A 20801-nucleotide genomic window follows, 5' to 3' on the forward strand; every position below is an offset into this window, starting at 1 on the left:
TTGAACATTCCCTGAAACTTCGGGTATTTATGTGACACTCAGAGTTACAGCACTGAAGCTGTGAAAGTCAGCATTACCCCATACAGCAATTGTTTAAAAAGTTGAAAATGTGATTAAACTTCAAGTAAAGACATGAATGAAGCTGATCTGGATAGAACTAAGGTAAATCAGAATACAGGGTAAAGGATGATGTGGTCCATATTTTAAAACTTCAACTTTTGTGTGAGACCAAAGGGAGAGATGTTTATTTGGTGCAAAATTTATATTTGGGGTAGCACATTATCTAATTTAACTGGTATGGTCAGTTTATTCAAACATCATAATTGCATGGAATCTGGAATAGGGCAAGAGATCTTACTGGTTTGTACAGGTTAGTGTGATGCTGTGATATATCCCAGAGTAATCTGGGCAGAGAATAAAAAAGTATTTGCAAAGTCCCCTCGGGGAAACTAGGGAGAAAGGAAGAAATGTTAAACTTCCCTATCTGGGGAACTCCTGATATGCTCAAAAACAGTAGGGACAACCAATTCAACAGGCTGAGCCCTTGATCTTAGGGTTCGCTCCTATGAAACTTATGCTTGCAAAGGAGAAGCTAAGTCTACTTATAATTATGCCTGAGTCACCCCCCAGAGAACCTCTTTTGTTGCTCAGATGTGGCCTCTCTCTGTAAGCCAACTCAGTAGGTGAACTCACTGCCCTGTCCCCCCGCCCCGTCCCTGACATGGGACATGACTCCCAGGGCTGTAAATCTCCCTGGCAACATGGGACAGGACTCCCAGGATGAGCCAGGACCCAGCATCATGGGATTGAAAAAGCTTTCTTGATCAAAGGGGGAAGAAAGATGAGACAAAATAAAATTTCAGTGGCTGAGAGATTTCGGTCAAGAGGTTATGCATTATATAGATATCCCTTTTTAGTTTTTGGTGTACTGGAGTGACTAGAGGGAAGTACCTGAAATTTGTTGAACTGTATACCAGTAGCCTTGATTCTTGAAGACAGTTGTATGACTATATAGCTTTTACAATGTGACTGTGTAGTTGTGAAAACTGTGTGTCTGATGCTCCTTTTATCCAGAGTGTGGACAGATGAGTGAAAAGTAAAGATTAAAAATAAATAATTGGGGTATGATAAGAAGTTAAAAAATTGGATAGATTGCAGTACTAGTGGTCAATGAGGGGGAGAGGTAAGGGGTATGCAACATATGAGTTATTTTTTTCCTTGTATTTCTTTTTCTGGAGTGATGCAAGTGTTCTAAAAATGATCATGGTTATGAATACACAACTATGTGATGATACTGTGAACCATAGATTTGAATACTTTGGATGGACTGTATCATGCATGAAGATACTGCAATAAAAATATTTTTAATTAAGATTCTGGACAACCAATATGCCATCAAGAAAAGATAAGGACTAGAGTAAATTCAAATAATGTTTTGTCTCAGGACTACTAATACCACTCCATGGATCTTGGTGTTTTAAAGTTAGGGAATAGCTTTGGACCTGATATTTTCAACTTTTGATCACTGGTCATGTTGTGTTGGAAAATGCAGGTTGCTAGGGGTCACATAGTAGCTAACAATAACCTTTTTTTAGTGCATACTATATGCCAGACATTGTGGTAAGTGCATTACAGATACATCATTGCATTTAATCTTCATTATGTAGGTATTACTGCCTCATTTTACTGGTTAGCCAACCAAAGTTCAGAATGCTTAAATAACTTGGGCAAGGAAGGAAAAAGAATGAGAATGAAAAGTGGCATAATACTGTGGAGGATTGAACTGTATACCTCAGTTTAGACATGTTTTTGATTTTGGTCTGCATTCTGGTGGGTGTGGACCCATAATAAATAGGATCTCTTGAAGATGTCACGTTAAGGCACAACTGAAAGGCTGGAGTACTTTATAAGCAAAATGAAATTCAGGCAGAGCTAGGAAAACCACATGGAGGAGAAGCTGGAAATCAATGGAACTGGAAGAGAAAACCAATAAATTCCCATTGTATATAGCCAATAAGCAACAACAACAACAAAGCAAAAAAGAAGAAATAAAAGATCTTGACAGACCAATAACAAGAAAAGCAGTTGAATCAGTCATCAAAAACCTCCCAACAAAGAAAAGTACTTGACCAGATAGTTTCACTGGTGAATTTTAACAAACCTTCGAAGATGCTATAACACCAATCTTGTTCAACCTCTTCCAAAACTGAAGAGTAGAGAACAATTCATTCTATGAGGCCAATATTACTGAAATATCAAAGGCAGATAGAGAAAAATACCCCAAGAAAAGAAAATTACAGATATGTAATTGCATGTTTCTCTGGGGTACATAATTCAATCTGCCACAGATAATCTTTATAACAAATAATACTGGAAGCATTTGATAGCCATACAGAACCAAAAATGAATCTCAAGCTTTTCCTCAAACCATATGCAAAAATCAACCAAAGATGAATCATATACCTAAATATAGAGCTAAAACCAAAAAACTTCTGGAAGAAAACGTATGAGAAAATCTTTGTGTGCTTGTGTTAGACAAATAATTTTTAGGACACAAAAAGCACAAACCACAAAAGAAAAGATTGTTAAACTGGACTTCATCAAAATAACATTTCTGTACTTCAAAAAATAATGTTATTCTTGCCTGCCATGCTGGAGACCCGAGTTTGATTCCCATGCCTGCCCATGCAAAAAAGAAAAAAAAAGATGATGTTATTCACATTAGCCAAAAGTAGTATTTTTCAGCAATGAAAAGGAATGAGGTTCTGAGTCATGCTACAACATGGATGAACCTCAAAGACATCTTTTTGAGTGAAATAAACCAGACACAAAGGAACAAATAGTATATGATTCCACTTAAGTGAAATAACTAGAATAGGTAAATTCATAGAGACAAAGAGTAGATCGGCAGTGATCAGGATCTGGGGAAAAGAGAAATGAGAAATTATTGCTTAATGGGTACACAGTTTCTCTTTTAGGTGATGGAAAAATTTTGGAAACAGTGGTGATGGTTCCACAATAGTGTGAATGTAATTTGTACTACTGAATTGTACACTTAAAATGGTCAATATAGCAAATTTCATGTTATTTAAATTTTTTAGCACAATCATTTTTTAAAAGACAATATCACAAAAATGAGAAAGTCACAAATTGAGAGTAAATATTGCAAAACAAGTGTTTGAAAAAACCATAAACACACTATATAGAGAACTCATAATTCAATAATAAGATAAAGAGTACAGTGAAAAACTATGCAAAACTTTGAAGAGGTCCTTTATCCAAGAAGGTAAATGAATGACCAATAAGCACATGGAAAGATGTGCAACATCATTAACCATGAGGGAAATGCAAATTATAACTACAATGGAATGTTTTCACAAACCTACTAGAATGACTAAAAAGAATAAAAAAGACAGAGTTTCTTAACATCATCACATAGATGCATGATCATCATTTCTTAGTACATTTGCATCGATTTAGGAAAAGAACTAGCAAAACAACAGAAAAAGATATAGAATGTTAATATAGAGAAAAAAATAATAATAATAGTAAAAAAAAGACAAACAGACAAAAAAAAAAAAGACGGAGTTTATCAAGTGTTGATGAGGATATAGCGTAGCTGGTTCTCTCAAAATTACTAGTAAGAATACAGTGCTACAACCAGTTTGGAAAATAGTTTGTTTCTAATGGAGTTGTATATATATTTATATATATATATTTTTTTTTTTACATATGATTCAGCATTTCCAATGCTATGTATTTACCCAAAGAAATGGAAAACTATGTCCGTGCAAAGACTTACATGGAAATTTCATAGCAGTTTTTACTAATAATAGCCCAAAAACTGGGAACAAATAAAATATATATCAACTGGTGAATGGATTAATACATTGTGGTATTTCCATATAAGTGAATGCTACTCAGCAATGAAAAGAAACACGGTCTTGATAAGAATAATAATATGGAAAACTCTCAAAAGCATTACACTGAGTGAAAGAAGCCAGACATACAAGACTACAGATTTCATTTTCGATATCAATCTAGAAAAGGCAAAATTATGACAGAAAGTAGGTCAGTTCCAGGGTCTAGAAGGGGATTAACTGTAAAGAGGCACAAGAGAACTTTTTGGAGTGATGGAAATGTTTTCTTTCTGATTTTGGTGGTAGTTACATAACCATATTCATTTAAAACTTTTTGAATAGTACTCTTTATTTTATTTTATTTATTTTTTTGCATGGGCAGGCACTGGAAATCGAACCCAGGTCTCCTACATGTCAGGAGAGAATTCTGCCACTGAGCCACCGTTGCACTGTCCTATACTCTTTAAATTGGTGATTTTTTTATGGTAGATAAGGTATTATCTCAGTAAAAATGATATTTAATATATCACATAATTCCTCCAAAATTGTTGGAACATAATACCCTCTACAAATCATCCTATTCTGCTTACAGTTATTTGTCACAATACCCAGGAGATTTAAATCATAATACTTGAAAAGTCTACATAAACATTATGAGTGAAAATGAAAAATGAAATTACTAGTTCAGTTCAATAAACCCCTGAGCAGTGGTCATTTTCATCATTTTATTGGTTTGGAAGATAGGGATGGTTAGAAAGACAAACATTGAAAATATTATGAATATAACCACTGTTCATCTTCTGAGTACCTTCTTACCAATAAATAGAAAAATGAACTTCTAACTCATTAGCAGTCTCTTTTAAGAGTTTTGTAACATCATTTATTTATTTAGGACTAAGGCACATTCTACATACTCTTTCAATATTTGTAATTTAACATTCAAAGAAAATTTACTGAATCTGGTACTATTGAACATTTCTTAACCTCTACAGCCAGCTTCATTCTGCAACAAGAAAAGGAACTTAGCGAATTCAATAACAACATTAATAATATTATTGTCTTCCAAAATAACTGCGTGTGTTTTTAATATTTTAAGATACTGTTGTGAATTTACTCTTTCAGAATGACCGGGAATCAGGAAAAATGCTCCAAGCTCTACAGTGGGTAATATTCTAAAATAGACAGAAGTATACATTCTTTTAGGACAGTAATAATAGTCCTCAAATACTACTATCATTTTCTCTAATATAATTACAAAGCTTATAATATTATACACAATACCAGGAAACAATAGCGGAAGAGGATGAAAAAAAAGGAAACTGGGTCTTCTAGGTCAGTAGTAGATGAGTTTGCTGGACAGTTAGTTGAACTGATTTAATAATAGGTTTGTATTCCATTTTCAGTGTGGCAAGTTAACTTACCTACCCTCTTTGTGACTCTGTTTCTGTAGAGTTTCTTCATATTTTTGTCTAGGAAAACCTTATGTTGATTATTTCTTTCCCCTCTATTGCTTTCCCTCCCCCGCCTCTTCCTAGATACATTTTTATTGAGTGCCTGTCTAAATCAGGTTCCCACTGGAGAAGACCTATGTCTAATTTCATATTTTGTATGCTGTGTAACTTCAATCCTTCAATAAGAGTGGTAAGCAATAATAATAGTCATGATAATTTAACAGGAGGCCAAGTCAGGAAGATGTGTGTGGTGTGTGGAATCTAAACATGGGAATATGGAGGGTCCTAAAGGAAGACAAGTAAATGTTGCCTCACAGCTCGGTTCCTGTGAGGCACTTTCAACTGCCAACCAACTGCTTTTAGCTTTCTAACTATGCATCTAGATAGCTCTTATCATAGAGCTTTGACAGAGTTATTAAGTTATGACAGGAAGGAATTGGGGAACCTTATGACCTGTCTCTGCCTATAACATGCTAAAACAGATGGGATGTTGGATTAGCTACCAAAAGATTTGGGACACAAGTGTCAGACATTGATTAGAAAAATAAAGTCTGTCAAGACCTTCCCTGCTCTCCAGTAGTCCTTAGAAGAGGCACAAAAGCTGAGCACTGACCCACAGAGAAATGTAAAGACCTCTTCAGAGTCCTGTGATATATAGCTCTCACCTACAGACAGAAAACATTCCAAAAGAGATTTAGTAAGATGTTTTCAAGTGTACAGGTTCTCCCAAGAAGGATCTTCTGGTCATCAGTTTATATAAATGAAACAGACCATAACGGCTTGTTTAAGAAACATCTCAGTTAATCATTGGGGTTAATGTTGACATTTTCACAGGTTCTAGTCTTATTTCCATAATCAGATGTAAGCCTGCTATGAAAAGGTCTGTGGCTCATATTTAATTGTGTTCTCTACAATTTCAACAAGAGAGCCCTGATACTGATTAGCTCTGTGATTGATTTTAAGGATTTTGTTTATTTATTTATTTATTTTGGCATGGGCAGGCACCAGGAACCGAACCTGGGTCTTTGGTGTGGCAGACAAGAACTCTGCCACTGAGCCATCGTGGCCCACCCTGTGATTGATTTTAAAAGATAAATTTAACTTAGTGTATCCAAGACCACTTCCTGCCCCATCCACACTCATACACACACACACACACACACACACACAACAACAACTTTTTAATGAATTCTATTCATCATAACAGTAAAAAATATACTTTAAAAATTCCACTATTTTGTCTCTACAAAGGCCAGAAAATGCTTACTTTAAATTATTGCACTCTTTTAAAAAGTAAGTTCATTGCTTTCTCATTTCAACAGTAATACATGTTCTTTATAGAAAATAAGGATAAGCAAAAAGACATAAAAATCACTCATAATTCTACCACAGAGAGATAATCATGCTAATCTTCTGTTTTATCTCCTTCCAATATTTTCTATGCTTTTATGTGTTGCTGTTCTTTTCTTTTTTTATGTACATGCTGTTTTGTAACTCTGTGTCACAGTTTTTATTTATAAATTAATTTTCAATGACATCATATTATTCCATCATATGGGTAAACAAAAACTTACTTTAAAAATATCCCAGTTTTGGACTTTTAAGTTGTTTCAAATATTTCACTATTATAAATAAGATGCATTTCGAAAGTCTGCCTATATCACCAGGTCTGTAGATGGAAATTACAGGCAGTGGGGAATAGGGATGGAATAGATATGTGAGCGGACAGTTCTATCAAAAAGACCTCCTTCCTCTCTCCCCAGGCCCGGCACAGCTACAGACTTACTTTAAAAGAAGTTTTCTAAAAAAATTTAGATATTAATTATAAGACCTTGAAAGCTTCATATTCTTTACCTCTTCATCCCAGTTTGACTCACTTAATCATCCAGTTTCCCCTGACTCAACCTTACATTGAGTCCCCGTTTTCAGAAACTGTTTTTTTCTCTTCACATTAATGTTAAAAACACCTTGCTTCATAAAAAGACCTCTTCAAATAAATAAATAAATAAATAAAATTTTAAAAAAATTAAAAAGGAACTCTTCAAAGCTTATGCAATCTGATAATCCGGTCGCATTTTAATTAAATGAAGAAAATACATAAGTGGACTGGTTATTATCATTTGAGTGTTGTCTTGAGAAGCTGGTGAAAGACCAGAATGAGCTTCTTAATGAGATTCTGGTTGTATGGTACAAGCTCTGTATTCAAGGCTTTTATTCTTTCTATTAGAGTTTAGACATGGCTCAGGAGGGAGGAGAGATATCCTGACAGTCTGTGTTGTTTTTGGTCACATTAATGCCCCCGAATTTATATATTTTTTCCATGACCACTGAGAATAACAAGACTTGACAATGGGGAAAAGGTGGGGGAGGAAATTAAGTAGGAAATTGTGACAGACATGAGAGCCAAGCTCCATTTTAAAGGTCAATAAATCCATTTAGATATTATGATACCTTGTCAGCTTCCAACACACTATGAACTTTTAGTATTTATATACCACTAAGTGGGGTTTTAAAAGGCCTTCCCTGTTCTTTTTTCCCCCAGGTGAAAATAAAGGCATTAGGAACTATCAATGTTGTATCAAATTAAGCCTAACTTGCTTAACCCTGACAAGAGTCTACTCTGCAGTTAAAATACCTCCTCAGCAATGGTTCCCAAACTTGCAGGTGGCAATTTACGTGATGTTTAATTTAAATGGGCCCAGCAGTCCTCATCTTTGCCTTTAATTTAGGATTAGACAGTTTTCTAGTTGGGCTTGCCTGTCCTGTGTTTTTAAATGGTGATGCAATAGCATACTTAAGCTGGTTAGTCATACTTTGCTGTAGTTTCAATTCTTAAAGTGTGTTAATTGGATCGTTTAGGACAGATACATTCTAATAGCATCTTGTATTTTCCTATTATCTTTCTCTCAAACCAAGAGCTCTTCACATAGTCATATGCTTATTTTCATTCTCACACCATCTTTCTGAGGAAGGAAAGAGACTGAGGCAAAAAAAAAAAAAAATACAGGGGGTGAAACTGTGCCACAGAAAGGTGAAGAGTTAGGCACTAAGAGAACCCAGCTAGCAACTAAACTTGACCAAGAGCTTCTCATATCAAAATATAACTGCCATCTAGACCCAAGGAATCAGATCTTTGTGAATCTTAGGGTTTTTTCTTTTGCTCATATTTACTAGTTCAGAAAGAAATTTGTCTGTCTTAAAGTGTACTTTGCTGGGCAAATACAAGTGGCAAGTGTGCTCCTTTGATATATAATGAGGAACCAGGTAAGATATCTTGAGAGAGGAAATTAAATATGCAGATAATTATCAAAAGGATCTCCTTACATTGAACCTGATATTTCTAAAGTAGGGCTATATAATAACAACATGAATTTGCTAAACAAACTGATTCTGCCACTTCATGGCTATTTAACTTGGGTGAATTACTTAACCTCTTTTTCTTTAACTATAAAATGGGAATTGTAATAGTATCTACCTTAGAATTGTCATATCAAATGAATAAATGGACATATACCACTTAGAACAGTCCCTAACTGTTAGTAAGTTCTATATAAGTGTTAGCTACCATTAATATATTATTTGTACAAATCTTCTTAGGAACACAAGTGTATAAAATGAGAAATATGTATCAACCCTAAAACTAGCTCCTATCATTTCCTTTTCTGATAAGAGTACTAAGCTATTATTTTAAGGAAATGCTAAAAACCCATCATTTGTAAAATTAACAAGCTAAATAACCAAATTAACAAACCTGGGATAAAGGAAACTTTAGATTTTATCAGGTATTCAGTTAAGGAAAACGACAGACCCATTATACTCTGTAAATGTCATTTAATATCTGGGGTCTAAGGATGGCTTTAGATAATTCCCAAACTCCCTAAATGGCTATGCAAATAAAGAATTTTGTGTCTACATTCTTTTAGGGGAGAGGTCTATTGATTTAATTGGACTCCCGAAAGTGTATTTGACTCTTCCCCCTGCTTAAAAAAAAAGCTAAGAAGCACTAATCTTTAGTCTTGTGTTTAGTTCTGAGCACTGTATTTTATTTATTTCTTTTTCTTTTTTGCTTTTTATTTTTTATATCTTTGAGCCCTATATTTATAAAAAAGAAATTGACGAAACAAGTGGTCCACTGATGAGGCCTAGGATAGCAAGGGGGCAAGTAATCATAATCTATGAAAACAGCTTCTTAAACTTAATTCATTCCTATGGGTGCGAAACCTTGTAAATAAGATCTTTTGATGAGATTACTTCATTTAAGCTGTGGTCCAGCTCAATTAGGATAGATCTCAAACCTATTACTGAAGGCCACAGGGGAGCAACCAGAAGCCAGAAGTCAATGGACCCAAGAAGAGAAGCCAGGAGAGCCTGCCATGTGTATTGCCACCTGAGAGAAATGTCAAGGACCAAGGACCAGCAGCAGCCAGCACCACAGCTTTCCAGGAGAAAGCCTGGTTGGTCTTGATGCCACCTTGATACTGGCAAGCCTTACAACTGTGAGCCAATAAATTCCTGTTGTTTAAACCAACCCATTGTAGGGTTCTTTGCTCTAGCAGCTAGGAAATTAAACATGATTGAAAAAACTTGGGAAATTTAACATGGATAAGATCATTTTTTATTGAGGACATGACAACATTCTTCAAATATCTGAAGGACTTTTGTATGTAAGATGCATTAGAATTATTCTCTGTGACTTCAAAGGGCAGAAGGGTGCAAGTTCTAAGGAGACAGATTTCAGTTTAATATAAGCAAGAATTTGCTAATGATTAAAGTTGCCCTAAATTGAAACCAACTATCCTGTGAGCCAGTGAACTACTTGTTGCAGGAAATGTTCAAGCAGAAGTGAGATGACTGATTATTGGTCAGCGATATTGAGGGAAATTCCATCCCAGAAAGTAGGTGGGACTGGATGACCACTAAGGAGCTTTTCAACTCTTAAATTTTCTTAGTTCCTTGATCCTTGTCATTATTAGGGAGATTCATTAGCAACCCTCCCCACCCTCCCTAAATAAGAACAAAAAAAGTTATCCACCCCATTTTTTTTTTTGGTTATAATTAATGGTGTATATAACATAGTGCCTTCCTAAAGAAAAAAAAGGACTTAAATAGAATCATAAGATATGGTCTTACAAGAAGCTTGAAGAGCCCTTAGAGATAATCTGGTTTTATTCCCCACCTTACTCCTTTTAAAAAAATATTTAAGGAAACTGTAGCTTAAAGAAATTAATTACTAAATTATTTGTCTCAAGATAGACATTCTTCTACTAGAGAGGCCTGTTAAAGTTGCAGCATTGCTTGGAAAAAAAAAAAGCCTTTCTGGCGGACAATGGGGACTCAGCGGCAGAGTTCTCACCTGCCATGCCAGAGACCCAGGCTCGGTTCCAGTGAGACTGCCCATGTCAAAAAAAAAAAAATTCTATTTTGGAATACTTGCAACTTTACAGGAGAATTAAAAAATAATATAAAACCCATTCAGAGAATCCAATATACCCCAGCCCACCCCCAGTTAATCAGATACACCAATTTTAACATTGTCGTATCATTCTATTTATCTGTAACTATCAACATCAGCATAATAATAATCTATCCATCACCTCTTTGTCTATTTATAAATTCATTTATGGTCACTTGAGTGTAGCTTATATACATTGTGCCCCTTGAACACTTAATACTGTCATGTATATTTCCTAAAAATAAGCATAGTTGTTTATGTAACCACATTAAGGATAGTTATCAAGTTCGAGAAATTTATCATTGATATAAAGCTGACAGTGTATGTTCCAATTTTTTCATATGTCCCAATAATGTCCTTTTGAGCCTCCTCTCTCCTTTGTTAGAGCCTGTCTAAGATCATTATTGCTTTTTCAATTGTTCTTTCTTTTTTTATTATGGGAACACACACACAGCGTGAACATTCCCATCTCAATGTTCCTGAGCATACAATTTGCTGGGATTAATCACATTCATTATACTGCAGTACCCTCAGCACCTTCTGTTACTAAAATTTTCCCTTCACTCCAAACAGAAATCCTGCACCCATTATCCGTTAACTTCTTTTTCCCCCTGCTCCCCACCCCTTGGCAATCTGCACTCTACTAGCTGTCTCTATGAGAAAATATTCTCTGATATTTTCTTTGTAGTTACTATGCTTAAATTTAACATCCTATAACTATAAAAGTCTTGTTTGCTTACAATTTAATAATAACTTAACTTCAAGAATATACGCAAACTATATTCTTATACCCCTAGGTCCCCCCACCTTTACATAGTTCTCATCACAAATTACATGTTTATACAGTGTGAGTCCCAAACCATTGATTTATCATTGCATTTTATGCATTTGTCTTTTAGATCCTGTAGGAAGTAAAAAACTGGAATTATAAACCAAAAAATACAATAGTACTGGCATTTGTATTTACCCACATTGTTACCCTCACCAGACATCTTTATTTTTTCATGTGGCTTTGATGTATTGTCTGTTGCCCTTTCCTTTCAATCTGCAGGATTCTCTTTAGCATGTCTTTAAGGCTGATCTAGTGGCGACAAGCTCTCTAGCTTTTGTTTATCTGGTAATGTCTTAATCTCGCGCTCATTTTTTAAAGAGAGTTTTGCTAGGTATAGAATTCTTGGGTGACAATTTTTTGCTTTCAGCACTTTAAATATGTCATCTCACTGCCTGCTTACTTTCATGTCTCTGGTGAGAAATCAGGACTTACTTTTTTCTTTTCTCCTTTTTTTTTTAAAAAAAATATGGAATGCTTCACGAATTTGCATGTCATCCTTGTGCAGGAGCCATGCTAATCTTCTCTGTATCGTTCCAATTTTAGTATATGTGCTGCCGAAGTGAACACAGGACTTACTTTTATTGAGACTCCTTTGAATGTGACACTTGCTTCTCTGATTCTTTTTTATAATTTCCATCTCTCTATTGATAGTCTCCTTGTGTTTATCTTTCATTTCTCTAATTTCCTTTAGTTCTTTTTCCATGTTTGCTTTAGCTCTTTGTGTATACTTAGGACCACTTTTTTTTGACTTTTGATCATTCCATTCTACATATATAATCAGTAATTCACAATATCATCATATAGTTGCATATTCATCATCATGATCATTTCTTGGAACATTTGCATCTATTCAGGAAAAGAAATAAAAAGAAAAGAGAAAAAAAGTCATACATACCATACCCCCCACCCCTCCTCCTCACCGATCAACAGGATTTCACTCTAAATTTATTTTAACATTTGTTGCCCCTATTATTCATCTTTGTTCCATATGTTTTACTCATCTGTTGATAAGGTAGATAAAAGGAGCATCAGACACAAGGTTTTCACAATCACACAGTCACATTGTGAAAGCTATATCATTATACAATCATCTTCAAGAAACATGGCTACTGGAACACAGCTCTACATTTTCAGGCAGCTCCCTCCAGCCTCTCCACTACATTTTGGCTAACAAGGTGATATCTCCTCCAGGATAACCTCTCAACTCCTTTTGGAATCTCTCAGCCACTGACACTTTATTTTGTCTCATTTCACTCTTCCCCCTTTTGGTCGAGAAGGTTTTCTCAATCCCCTGATGTTGAGTCTCAGCTCATTCCAGGATTTCTGTCCCACGTTGCCAGGAAGCTTCACACCCCTGGGAGTCATGTCCCACGTAGACAGAGGGAGAGTGGTGAGTTTGCTTGTTGTGTTGGCTGGAGAGAGATGCCACATCTGAGCAACAAAAGAGGTTGTCTTATGGAATGTGCATATGTTAAGAATGTTTGTGTTTCTTTTTTGTAATTTTCTTTTCCTAATTAAAAAAATGAGAAAAAAAAGAAGAGGTTCTCTTGGGGGTGACTCTTGGGCTTAATTTTAAGTAGGCTTGACCTATCCTTTGTGGGGTTAAGTTTCATATGAACAAACCCCAAGATTGGGGGCTCAGCCTATAGTTTTGATGGTAGGACCACTTTTTAAAGTGTTTTTCTGGTATATCGCAGGACTTGCCCTCCTCATTAATGTTTTCCAATGCTTTAATATTCTGGACCATTACTTCCTATCTCTGGATATTCTTTGTTGTTTGTATGTTTTGTAACCTTTTATTGAAACCTGGACATTTTGATATTTTAATGGTTATCTGCTAGAATTTAGAGTAAGAGGTCTGTTCCTTAAGCTCATATCCAGCCAATATTATGACTGACCTTTCCTGCATTGCCAGGTGCTAACAACAATAAAAATTAAAGAAAAGAAGAAGAAGAAGAAAGGAAGAAAACACTTTTCCCAATCTTTGCAGATTAGCAGATTGCCTCCCTGGTCCTTTCTGTACATGGGTCTTATTTTGGGCATGAATGTGTGGCCTTAGAAATTCCCCATTCCAAATATCCCCTCTTTCCTCAGAAATAGTTTCTTCAAGGTCCAGGCACTGCATTCTATGTCTGATAGCCAGTAATCCCCTGCTCCAGGCAGCATGATTTCACTTCTTTACCACAGTGCTCTATAGACTGGTATTGTGAGTTGCTTTCAAACAGGGTAATTTCTGGAATGGCAAATCTGTCAGGCACCACCAAACAGATTGGGCCAGACATACATGCACCCAGTATGTGCATGAGGGTTGCTCTGCTCCCTCTGGAACCAGAACCAACTGGAAGTGTGAGCCAGCTCTGCTCTGAATAGGGAGAGGTGAAGGAGGGGCAGCAGGGCACCACCGATCCAATAGACTTTTTCTTGATTCAGGATATTCCTTTAACTATTTTTCTGGAACTTTTAGAAAGATGTTTCTCCCAGTTCTTGCTGATGATTCAAAGCTTAGACTTTGGGGTGGGGGAGTGAATGGTGCATTGAAGCATCTCACTCTTCAGTATTACTTTTTTTATTGACTGGGTGTACTTTATTGATGGTACATAACAAGGTGGGGCTCTCAGCTCCTCCCTTCTTCAGGGGGTTGATGGAAACTGTGGAGGATGGAGGATTCTCCATACTAGGGGACTGAGTTGGATCCAGGACTCCCCAGCAGCTGACAGCCTCTCTTTCTCTCATGCTGGTTGCTGGTTGTCCAGGAGCTCTTACTTCTTGGATGTCATGTAGACCATAAGGTCCACCATCCTGTTGCTGTAGCCAAATTCATTGTCATACCAGGAAATGAGCTTAACAAAGTGGTCGTTGAGGGCAATGCCAGCCCCAGCATCAACAGTAGAAGAGTGGGTGTCACTGCTGAAGTTGCAGGAGGCAACCTAGTCCTCAGTATAGGCCAGGATGCCCTTTAGGGGGCCCTCTGACATCACCTTCTTGATGTCACCATACTTGGCCGCTTTCTCCAGCTGGCAGGTCAGATCTACAATGGACATATTGAGGGTGGGGAAGTGGAAGTTTATGCCAGTGAACTTCCCATTCAGCTCTGGGATGGCCTTGCCCACTGCCTTGGCAGCACCGGTAGATGCAGGGATGATATTCTGGACAGCCCCATGGCCGTCACACTACGTTTTCTCAGAAGGGCCATTAACAGTCTTCTGTGGCAGTGATGGCATGGATGATGGTCATGAGTCCCTCCACAATGCCAAAGTTGTCATGGATGAGCTTGACCAGGGGATCCAGGCAGCTGGTGGTGCAGGAAGCATGGCTGATGATTTTGAGGGAGTCGTCATACTGCTCATGGTTCACGCCCATCACAAACATGGGGGCATCAGTCAAAGGGGCAGAGATGATGACTCTTTTTGGCGCCATCCTTCTAGTGAGCACCAGCCTTCTCCATGGTTGTGAAGACACCAGTGAACTCCACAACATATTCAGCACCAGACTGATTTTGATGGGATCTTGCTCCTGGAAGATAGTAATGATTCCAGTATGATTATACTGGAACATGTAGACCATGTAGTTGACGTCAATAAGGGGTCACTGATGGCAACAACCTGCACTTTGCCAGAGTTTACAGCAGCCCCGGTGACCAAGCACCCAATGTGGTCAAGTCCGTTTATTCCGACCGTCATCATCATGCCTCAGAGATGAGGCTGGCATTGCCTGAAAAGATGAAGCTGTCTGTCGAGTGGGGAGGAGCAGAGAGACTGCTGTGTTACTTTTTAAATCACCAAATATTTGTTGAGTAAAAAGACTTCCCGATCTCAGTACTGAATTAATTTTCCTAGTGATTAGGATTTGTTACAAGATCACAATACTATTTACCAAGCCCTTTTCATTATTAAGTTCCAAATTATACTACTTGTGGATTTAATGCTATTTAATACCACTGTGGTCATAGAACATATTTTGTATGACTTGAAACATTTTAAATTCATTGAGACTTGTTTTATAGCCCAGAGTATGGTATATCTTGGGAAATGTTTCACATGCATTTGAAAAGACTGTATATTCAGCTATCGTTGGGTAGAGTATTCTGTAAATATCCATTAGATCAAGTTGGTTGACAGAATTGTCCAAGTCTTCTATTACTGAGACAGGGCATTGAAATCTTTGACTAAATCATGGATTTGTCTATTTCTCCTTGAAGTTCTTTCATTTTACTTCATGTATTTTGAAGCTCTGTTATTAGGTACCAAAATATTTAGAATTGCTTTGTCTTTTTGATGAATTTATCCTTTAGCGTTTTGGAATAAACTTCTTTATCACAGGTAATATTCTTTGCTCTGGATTCTACTTTGTCTGATATTAATACAGCTACTCTAGCTTTCTTTTGATTAGTGTTAGTATGGTATATCTTTTTATATCCTTTTACTTCCAACCTACTGGTGTCTTTATATTTGAAGTGCATATCTTATAGACATCATATAATTGGGTCTTGCTTTTTTATCCAATCTGGCAATCTTTAACTTTGTTGCCTTATTAGCTATAATTTTATTTTAATTTTGATTTGTTATTTTAATTGTTGCTTTAGGGCTTATAACATATATCTTCAACTTATCACTCTCAACCCTCAAGTGATATCATACTAATTCATATATAGTTTAAGAAACTCACAACCATACACTTCCATTTAGCTCTCCCCCAGGCTTTGTGCTTTTGTTGTCATACATTTTATTTCTACATATGCCATAAAACTATACTCCATTATTATTTTTATTTAAAGAGTAAATTGTCTTTTAAATAAATTTTTAAACTAAGATATTTGTATATTAGCTCTTGTAATTACCTTTTTTCAGAGCTCATCATTGCTTTTCTTAGATTCAGATTTCCATTTGGTATCATTTTCCATCTGCCTGAAGGATTTCGTTTTACATTTCTTGTTATGCAGGTCAATTATTTCCGCATTTTCATATCTGAAAAGTCTTTATTTTGCATTCAAGTTTGAAAGCTGTTTCACAATGTATATAATTCTTGGTTGTTAGTGTTGGTTTTACTTTGTTTCCAGCATACCGAAGATGTTACTCCACTGTCTTCAATGCTTAAATTGTTTCTGACAAGATATCTGCTGTCATCTTTTTTTCTGCCACTGTACATAAATCCTTTCAAGATTTTTTTTTGGTATATGAGTGGTTTTCAGAAATGTGATTATGATGCTCATTGGTGCAATGCTTTTTTTTTCCTTTTTCTTCTGCTCAGGTTCATTGAGCTTCTTGGACTTATGTGTTTATAGTTTTCTTCAAATTTGGAAAACTTTGAACCAATATTCTTTCAAATATTTTCTGTCATCCTCTACTCTCTTGTCTCTTTCATGGGCTCAACTATATGTAAATTAGGCTACTTAAAGTTGTTCCACAGTTTATTAATGCTGTGTTCATATTTGTTGATGTTGTTAATCTTTTTTCTCTGTGTGTATTTTTAAAATTGAGATATAATTTACATACCATAAAATTCACCCTTTAAAAAAATTTAACTCAGTGACTTTTAATATATTCACAAAGTTGTGCAATGATCACCGCTACCTAATTACAGAACATTTCATCACACCTAAAAGAAACCCTGTATCCATTAGCAATCACTGTTTATTCTCTCCTTCCTCTAGCCCCAGGCAACCACAATTAACTTTATGTCTTTCTACATTGACTTATTCTGCATATTTTACAAAAACAGAATTATACGATAAGTGGCCTTTTATTTCTGACTTCTTTTTCTTAACTTACTGCTTTCAAGGTTTATCCTTGCTCTAACATGTACCAGTGCTTCATTCATTTTTGTGGCTGAATAATATTCTACTGTATGGATAAACCATATTTTGTTTATCCATTATCAGTTGATGTACATTTAGGTTGCTTCCACTTTGGGACTATTATGAGTAATGCTGCAATGAACAGTCATTTAGAAATTTGTGTGAACATATGTTTTCAGTTTTGGGGGGTCTGTACCTAAAAGTAGAATTGCAACCATATGTTAATTCTATATTTCACTTTTTGAGAAACTGCCAAACCATTTTTCAAAGTGGCTGCACATTCTTACTAGCAACATATGAGGGTTCCAATTTCTCTACACCCTCACCAGCACTTTTTGTTCTCTGATTTTTTATTAGAGACATTCTAGTGAGTGCATGTTTCATTTTGAATAGTTTCTATTGCTGTGTCATCAAGTTCACTAACATTTCTTTTGCAATGTCCTATCTACTGTTAATCCCATCCAGTGTAGTTGTCATCTCAGACATTGCAGTTGTCACTTCAAAAAGTTTAATTTGAATCTTTATCTGCATCTCTCATGTATTTAACGAACATATTCAATCTTTCCTCTAGCTTTTTGAACCTGTGGAATAGAGTCATAATGAGTCTCTTAATGTCTTTGGTAATTCTAACATCTGCATCATTTTTGGGTCAGTTTGGTTGATTGATCTCTTCCTTTTTTATGGGTCATACCTTCCTGTTTCTTTGCATGCCTGGTAATTTATTATTTAATGCCATTCATTGTGAATTTACCTTGTTGGAATATTTTGTATTCCCATATTCTTGAGTTTGTTCTGAAACACAGTTATTTGGAAATGGTGTGAGCCTTTGTGGTCTTGCTTTTCGAGATTTGTTAAGCAGGACTAGATCAGCACTTAATCTAGGGCCACTTTTGGCCCACAACTGAGGCAAGACCCTCTATCTCTTCACCTCTGAGTGCTTAACACAATACCCTGTGATTTGTAAGATTCCCAGTCGGGCTGGTGAGAACAGGTACTATTCTTGGCCTTCTGAGAATTATAGCTACTATTCCCACAATACTTTCAGGTGGTCCTTTCCCTGGCTTTTTCTCCTCACACCCATGTGCTGGTGAGTTCTACTGAAGAGAGAAACTCTCTAAAGATCTCTAGAATTTGGGGGTTGGTCATTTTTCTTTCTCCGTGCCTCTCTTCTTTCTGGATTCTGCTCTGAAAATTCTACCTGTCTTGTTCTCCCTGGATTCTCAACTCAGGAAATCCACCAGGCTGTGCCATCATCTGCAAACTCTCAAGTAAGTTGTAAGCTGGGCATTTATAGGGCTTACTTAATTTCCTCCCCATCTCTCAGGGATCACTGTTCTTCACAGCCTAATGTCCAACGCCTTTAATTTTTTTCTCCAGAATTTTAGTTGTTTAAGGATAAAGGGTAGATTTGATTGCTGTTATTCGATCTTGGTCAGAAATGGAAGAGTAAGTCCACACTCAAGCTATGTTTACTAAAAGGCTAGAATTAATTGACTCATATAGTTCAACCCCAGGTAGGAATAAAGTATACTGGCCTCAGGGTTGAATGGATCAATCGACTCAATTACACTAGAACTAACACACTCTCTCTCTCTCTCTCTCACCTCTTGCCCCTCCAATTCACCTCTAATTCTATATATTGCTGTGTTCTAGTGGAGGACCATGGCCCCTGTCAGTTCTAGAGTCCACCCATACATGGCCAAAGGCAAAAAGAGAATTCCTTCTCCATCTCAAATTTGGATAATTCTGTTCAAGGAGTGGCCTGACTTGGCTGCATCCAATGTCTTTGTCTTGTACGGACCACTAAGGTCAGGAGAATACATTACAATGATTGGCCCAACAAACCAAAAATACACATTATCTACATTGTCATTATGCATATAGGTTTGGGCATTTGTCCAAGTATTTTCTTTGAACAACTTTATAGAATGAAATTTCTGTGTCAAAGATTTTAGAAAAAGCCCTTTTACATATCGTCAAATTGCCCACCTAGAAAGTTTATACTACTTTACCCTCCCATCAGCAGTGCCTAATATGGCATATTTTCCCATATCACCTCCAACACCGGGTATTATTTTTTCATTGTTGTCAAGTTGATGACTGAAAATGATATTTTACTGTTATTTAAATTTGCAGTTCTTTGATTAGTCCTGAAGTCAAACACCTTTTTATAAACATCATTCATACAGTGGCTATTTACTGAGTGCCAATTATGTGCCAGGCACTATTCTAGACATGAAGTATTTATTAACCTTTTGTATTTTTGTTTTGTGACTTGTTCTTTGACCATTTTTAAATTGAGGCATTTGTCTTACTGATCTGTAAGAATTTCTTATATTCTCATGATATTAACTTGTCACATATGGGTTGCAATATTTTTCTATTTGGCCTATGCCTTTAAGCTTGATTTTTATCATTTTTTGGTCTACAAGCTTTTAATATTTTTGTGTCAAATCAATTTCTTTTATAACTTCTGCCTTTGATGTTGATATAAGCTTTATATACTTTTAAGTTGGTCACATTCAGCATGTTATCCAGTTTTTGTTTAAGACTTTCCAAGTCATATGTGAAAATCAACTTTTGACACACATCTCTTCTAGAGTTTAATCTACTGTTTCTTACAAGACTCCCCAGGCTGCAGGCAGTGATTCAAAACATGATTTCTCCCAAAAGGCTAATTAAGTGCAGTAGTACTTCTGCTGTTTACCAAGTTTATCACTGACTTAGGTTATAAGCAGATATTCTAGTTGAAGATGTTTTTGTCTACTCCTAATCTGAGAAAAATCTATGAATGATTGTCTAATAAGACAAATAACACTTTCTTTTTCATTTAAGACCTTCTAAAATTTAGTTGGCTTTCATCTGATAACTAAATTTTTTCCCCTTTATAGTCCCAGAGGAAAGGCAAAACCACTGCATGCACAAATGTGGATCTGCAAGAGCTTTCACTCTCACAGCATCTTATTGATTTGAAATAGAGGCATCTTATACCTTTTAATCAATTATCCTGCATATTCAGTAATAGCAACACCTGGAACATGAAGATTGTGGCTTCTTAGCTATGTCAGAAGGGGCCTTCTAGGGTCTTCGGGCAATTTTTCAACCCCCTACGGAATGTAATTCTGTAGAACCTGTAAAGTATGCAAAATTTTCCTTCTCTCTTTTCCTTGGCAAAAGTGCTATCAAATGGAACTTTCTGTAATGATGGAAATATTCAATATCTGCTCTGTTCAAGATAGCAACCACTAGACACATGTGGCTACTGAGCAATTAAAATGCAGCTAATGAGATTGAGGAACTAAATTTTAAAATTTTATTGTATTTTTAATTAATGTAAATTTAGATAGTCTCATGTGTAGGGTGGCCAATTTTAGCAAATAAAAATACAGGATACCCAGTTAAAGTCGAATTT

The 20801-nt window shown here is 36.1% G+C and overlaps 1 long non-coding RNA gene and 1 other non-coding gene across 4 annotated transcripts in view; one reads left to right on the forward strand and one right to left on the reverse strand.

The window, feature by feature from the left end:
- Nucleotides 1–20801, forward strand: part of LOC143691329 (uncharacterized) — a 105415-nt gene that overhangs the window by 69785 nt on the left and 14829 nt on the right. Inside the window, exon 3 of one of the 3 annotated variants that reach the window (XR_013179469.1) lies at nt 5396–5501. The exons of the other annotated variants lie outside the window; for them this stretch is intronic. This is a non-coding gene — a long non-coding RNA (uncharacterized LOC143691329). The remainder of the gene's footprint in view (nt 1–5395; nt 5502–20801) is intronic. 3 annotated transcript variants of the gene reach the window in all.
- Nucleotides 12056–12162, reverse strand: LOC143642913 (U6 spliceosomal RNA). Its single transcript, XR_013155972.1, has one exon. It is a non-coding gene; the product is annotated as a U6 spliceosomal RNA (small nuclear RNA).

The sequence above is a fragment of the Tamandua tetradactyla genome, chromosome 7 (assembly GCF_023851605.1).
Source record: "Tamandua tetradactyla isolate mTamTet1 chromosome 7, mTamTet1.pri, whole genome shotgun sequence".
Taxonomy (NCBI): domain Eukaryota; kingdom Metazoa; phylum Chordata; class Mammalia; order Pilosa; family Myrmecophagidae; genus Tamandua; species Tamandua tetradactyla.